Consider the following 6,609-nt stretch of genomic DNA (forward strand, 5'->3'; position numbering starts at 1 on the left):
CGTTCAGGGCGTCCTAATGACGATGGAAGACTCAAATTGCGTCGAGATTCAATACATCGTCCTCCAGCCGACTTGTCTCCAAGGGTCTATTGCTGATTCTGGCGCCTTATGGTCGTGCTCCTGTGAGGCTAGATTTTCGATTCCGACGCGAAACTGATGGTTAATTGTAACGTTCAGGGCCTCCTATTGACGATGGAACACTCAAATTGCGTCGCGATTCAATACATCTTCCTCCTGCTGACTTGTCTCCAAGGGTCTATTGTTTCCTCGGACGCCTTATGGTCGTTCTCCTGTGAGTCTAGATTATGGAATCCGACGCAAAACTGATAGTTAATTGTAACGTTCAGGGCCTCCAAATGACGATGGAACACTCAAATTACGTCGAGATTCAATATATCGTCCTCCAGCCGACTTGTCTCCAAGGTTCTACTGCTGCTTCTGGCACCTTATGGACGTGCTCTTGTGAGTCTAGACTTTCGAATCCGACGCGAAACTGATAGTTAATTGTACCGTTCAGGAAATCCTAATGAATATGGAACAATCAAATTGCGTCGAGATTCAATATATCGTCCTCCAGCCGACTTGTCTCTAGGGGTGTACTGCGGCCTCTGGCATCTTATGGTCGTGCTCCTGTGAGTCTAGACTTTCGAATCCGACGCAAAACTGATAGTTAATTGTAACGTTCAGGAACTCCTAATGGCGATGGAACAATCAAATTGCGTCGAGATTCAATACATCGTCCGCCAGGCGACTTGTCTCCAAGGGTCTATTGCTGCCTCGGGCACCTAATGATCGTTCTCCTCTGAGTCTACATCTTCGAATACGACTCATAACTGATAGTTATTTGTAACGTTCAGGGTCTCCTAATGACGATGGACCACTCACATTACGTCGAGATTCAATATATCGTCCTCCAGCCTACTTGTCTCGAAGGGGATATTTCTGCCAGGGCACCTTATGGTCGTTCTCCTGTGAGTCTAGATTATCGAATCCGACGCAAAACTGTTAGTTAATTGTAACGTTCAGGGCTTCCAAATGACGATGGAACACTCAAATTACGTCGAGATTCAATATATCGTCCTCCAGCCGACTTGTCTCCAAGGGGATATTGCTGCCTCGGGCACCTTATGGTCGTTCTCCTGTGAATCTAGATTTTCGAATCCGACGCAAAACTGAGACTTAATTATAACGTTCAGGGCCTCCTAATGACGATGGAACACACAAATTACGTCGAGATTCAATATATCGTCCTCCAGCCGGCTTGTCATCAAGGGGATATTGCTGCCTTGGGTACCATACGGTGCGTCTCCTGTGAGTCGAGATTTTCGATTCCGACGCGAAACTGATAGTTAGTTGTAACGTTCAGGGCCTCCTAATGACGATGTAACACACAAATTGCGTCGAGATTCAATACATCGTCCTCCAGCCGACTTGTCTCCAAGGGTCTATTGCTGCCTCGGGCTCCTTATGGTCGTTCTCCTGTGAGTCTAGATTTTCGAATCCGACGCAAAACTGATACTTAATTGTAACGTTCAGGGCCTCATAATGACGATGGAACATTCCATTGCGTCGCGATTCAATACATCGTCCTCCAGCCGACTTGTCACCAAGGGTCTTTTGTTGCCTCGGGCGCCTTTTGGTCGTCCTCCAGTGAGTCTAGATATTCGAATCCGACGCATAACTGATAGTTAATTGTAACGTTCAGGGCCTCCTATTTACGATGGATCACTCAAATTGCGTCGAGATTCAATACATCGTCCTCCAGCCGACTTGTCTCCAAGGGTCTATTGCTGCCTCGTGCTCCTTATGGTCGTTCTCCTGTTAGTCTAGATTTTCGAATCCGACGCAAAACTGATACTTAATTGTAACATTCAGGGCCTCCTAATGACGATGGAAGACTCAAATTGCGTCGCGATTCAATACATCGTCCTCCAGCCGACTTGTTTCAAAGTGTCTATTGTTGCCTCGGGCGCCTTTTGGTCGTTCTCCTGTGAATCTAGATTTTCGAATCCGACGCAAAACTGAGAGTTAATTATAACGTTCGGGGCCCCATAATAACGATGGAACACTCAAATTGCGTTGAGATTCAATACATCGTCCTCCAGCCGACTTGTCTCCAAGGGTCTACTGCTGCCTCTGGCATAATATGGTCGTGCTCCTGTGAGTCTAGACTTTCGAAACCGACGCGAAACCAATAGTTAATTGCAACGTTCAGGAACTCCTAATGACGATGGAACAATCAAATTGCGTCGAAATTCAATACATCGTCCTATAGGCGACTTGTCTCCAAGGGTCTATTGCTGCCTCGGGCACCTTATGATCGTTCTCCTCTGAGTCTAGATTTTCGAATCCGACGTATGACTGATAGTTAATTGTAACGTTCAGGGCCTCCTAATGACGATGGATCACTCATATTACGTTGAGATTCGATATATCGTCCTCCAGCCGACTTGCATCCAAGGGGATATTGCTGCCTCGGGCACCTTATTGTCGTTCTCCTGTGAGTCTAGATTTTCGAATCCGACGCAAAACTGAGGGTTAATTATAACGTTCAGGGCCTCCAAATGACGATGGAACACTTAAATTGTTACGTGATTCAATACATCGTCCTCCAGCCGACTTGTCTTGAAGGGGATATTGCTGCCTTGGGTACCATACGGTCCGTCTCTTGTGAGTCGAGATTTTCGAATCCGACGCGAAACTGATAGTTAGTTGTCACGTTCAGGGCCTCCTAATGACCATGGAACACTCAAATTGCGTCGCGATTCAATATATCGTCCTCCAGCCGACTTGTCTCTAAGGGTGTACTGCGGCCTCTGGCATCTTATGGTCGTGCTCCTGTGAGTCTAGACTTTCGAATCCGACGCAAAACTGATAGTTAATTGTAACGTTCAGGAACTCCTAAAGGCGATGGAACAATCAAATTGCGTCGAGATTCAATACATCGTCCGCCAGGCGACTTGTCTCCAAGGGTCTATTGCTGCCTCGGGCACCTAATGATCGTTCTCCTCTGAGTCTACATCTTCGAATACGACTCATAACTGATAGTTATTTGTAACGTTCAGGGTCTCCTAATGACGATGGACCACTCACATTACGTCGAGATTCAATATATCGTCCTCCAGCCTACTTGTCTCGAAGGGGATATTTCTGCCAGGGCACCTTATGGTCTTTCTCCTGTGAGTCTAGATTATCGAATCCGACGCAAAACTGTTAGTTAATTGTAACGTTCAGGGCTTCCAAATGACGATGGAACACTCAAATTACGTCGAGATTCAATATATCGTCCTCCAGCCGACTTGTCTCCAAGGGGACATTGCTGCCTCGGGCACCTTATGGTCGTTCTCCTGTGAATCTAGATTTTCGAATCCGACGCAAAACTGAGACTTAATTATAACGTTCAGGGCCTCCTAATGACGATGGAACACACAAATTACGTCGAGATTCAATATATCGTCCTCCAGCCGGCTTGTCATCAAGGGGATATTGCTGCCTTGGGTACCATACGGTGCGTCTCCTGTGAGTCGAGATTTTCGATTCCGACGCGAAACTGATAGTTAGTTGTAACGCTCAGGGCCTCCTAATGACGATGTAACACACAAATTGCGTCGAGATTCAATACATCGTCCTCCAGCCGACTTGTCTCCAAGGGTCTATTGCTGCCTCGGGCTCCTTATGGTCGTTCTCCTGTGAGTCTAGATTTTCGAATCCGACGCAAAACTGATACTTAATTGTAACGTTCAGGGCCTCATAATGACGATGGAACATTCCATTGCGTCGCGATTCAATACATCGTCCTCCAGCCGACTTGTCACCAAGGGTCTTTTGTTGCCTCGGGCGCCTTTTGGTCGTCCTCCAGTGAGTCTATATATTCGAATCCGACGCATAACTGATAGTTAATTGTAACGTTCAGGGCCTCCTATTTACGATGGAACACTCAAATTGCGTCGAGATTCAATACATCGTCCTCCAGCCGACTTGTCTCCAAGGGTCTATTGCTGCCTCGTGCTCCTTATGGTCGTTCTCCTGTGAGTCTAGATTTTCGAATCCGACACAAAACTGATAGTTAATTGTAACATTCAGGGCCTCCTAATGACGATGGAAGACTCAAATTGCGTCGCGATTCAATACATCGTCCTCCAGCCGACTTGTTTCAAAGTGTCTATTGTTGCCTCGGGCGCCTTATGGTCGTTCTCCTGTGAATCTAGATTTTCGAATCCGACGCAAAACTGAGAGTTAATTATAACGTTCGGGGCCCCCTAATGACGATGGAACACTCAAATTGCGTTGAGATTCAATACATCGTCCTCCAGCCGACTTGTCTCCAAGGGTCTACTGCTGCCTCTGTCATAATATGGTCGTGCTCCTGTGAGTCTAGACTTTCGAAACCGACGCGAAACCAATAGTTAATTGCAACGTTCAGGAACTCCTAATGACGATGGAACAATCAAATTGCGTCGAAATTCAATACATCGTCCTATAGGCGACTTGTCTCCAAGGGTCTATTGCTGCCTCGGGCACCTTATGATCGTTCTCCTCTGAGTCTAGATTTTCGAATCCGACGTATGACTGATAGTTAATTGTAACGTTCAGGGCCTCCTAATGACGATGGATCACTCATATTACGTTGGGATTCGATATATCGTCCTCCAGCCGACTTGCATCCAAGGGGATATTGCTGCCTCGGGCACCATATGGTCGTTCTCCTGTGAGTCTAGATTTTCGAATCCGACGCAAAACTGAGGGTTAATTATAACGTTCAGGGCCTCCAAATGACGATGGAACACTCAAATTGTTACGTGATTCAATACATCGTCCTCCAGCCGACTTGTCTTCAAGGCGATATTGCTGCCTTGGGTACCATACGGTCCGTCTCTTGTGAGTCGAGATTTTCGAATCCGACGCGAAACTGATAGTTAGTTGTCACGTTCAGGGCCTCCTAATGACCATGGAAAACTCAAATTGCGTCGCGATTCAATATATCGTCCTATAGCTGACTTGCCTCCGAGGGTCTATTGTTTCCTCGGGCACCTTTTGGTCGTTCTCCTGTGAGTCTAGATTATGGAATCCGACGCAAAACTGATAGTTACTTGTAACGTTCACGGCTCCTAATGACGATGAAACACTCAAATTGCGTCGAGATTCAATACATCGTCCTCCAGCAGACTTGTCTCCAAGGGCCTATTGCTGCCTCGGGCACCTTATGGTCGTGCTCCTGTGAGTCTAGATTATCGAATCCGACGCAAAACTGTTAGTTAATTGTAACGTTCAGGGCCTCCTAATGACTGTGGAACTCTCAAATTACGTCGAGATTCAATATATCGTCCTCCAGCCGACTTGTCTTCAAGGGGATATTGCTGCCTTGGATACCATACGGTGCGTCTATTGTGAGTCGAGATTTTCGAATCGTCCGCCAGGCGACTTGTCTCCAAGGGTCTATTGCTGCCTCGGGCACCTAATGATCGTTCTCCTCTGAGTCTACATCTTCGAATACGACTCATAACTGATAGTTATTTGTAACGTTCAGGGTCTCCTAATGACGATGGACCACTCACATTACGTCGAGATTCAATATATCGTCCTCCAGCCTACTTGTCTCGAAGGGGATATTGATGCCAGGGCACCTTATGGTCGTTCTCCTGTGAGTCTAGATTATCGAATCCGACGCAAAACTGTTAGTTAATTGTAACGTTCAGGGCCTCCAAATGACGATGGAACACTCAAATTATGTCGAGATTCAATATATCGTCCTCCAGCCGACTTGTCCCCAAGGGGATATTGCTGCCTCGGGCACCTTATGGTCGGTCTCCTGTGAGTCTAGATTTTCGAATCCGACGCAAAACTGAGAGTTAATTGTAACGTTCAGGTCCTCCTAATGACGATGGAACACTCAAATTACGTCGAGCTTCAATATATCGTCCTCCAGCCGACTTGTCTCTAAGGGGATATTGCTGCCTCGGGAACCTTATGGTCCGTCCCCTGTGAGATAAGATTTTCGAATCCGACGCTAAACTGATGGTTAATTGTATTGTTTATTGCCTCCTAATGACGATGCAACACTCAAAAATGTCTTAAATGGTCTATTGCTGCCTCTGCACCTTATGGTCGTGCTCCTGTGAGTCTAGATATTCGAATCCGACGCGAAACTGATGGTTAATTGTAACGTTCAGGACCTCCTAATGACGATGGAATACTCAAATTGCGTCACGATTCAATACATTGTCCTCCAGCCGACTTGTCTCCAAGGGTCTATTGTTGCCTCGGGCGCCGTTTGGTCGTTCTCCTGTGAGTCTAGATTATGGAATCCGACGGAAAACTGATAGTTAATTTTAACGTTCAGGGCCTCCTAATGACGATGGAACACTCAAATTGGGTCGTGATTCAATCTATCATCCTCCAGCCGATTTGTCTCCAAGGGTTTATTGCTGCCTGTGGCACCTAATGGTCGTTCTCCTGTGTGTCTAGATTTTCGAATCCGACGAAAAAATGATAGTTAATTGTAACGTTCAGGGCCTCCTCAGTGTTCCATCGTCATTAGGAGCCGTGAACGTTACAATTAACTATCAGTTTTGCGTCGGATTCGATAATCTAGACCTACAGGAGAACGAC

This window comes from Schistocerca americana, unplaced genomic scaffold (genome assembly GCF_021461395.2).
Source record: "Schistocerca americana isolate TAMUIC-IGC-003095 unplaced genomic scaffold, iqSchAmer2.1 HiC_scaffold_93, whole genome shotgun sequence".
Classification (NCBI taxonomy): Eukaryota; Metazoa; Arthropoda; class Insecta; order Orthoptera; family Acrididae; genus Schistocerca; species Schistocerca americana.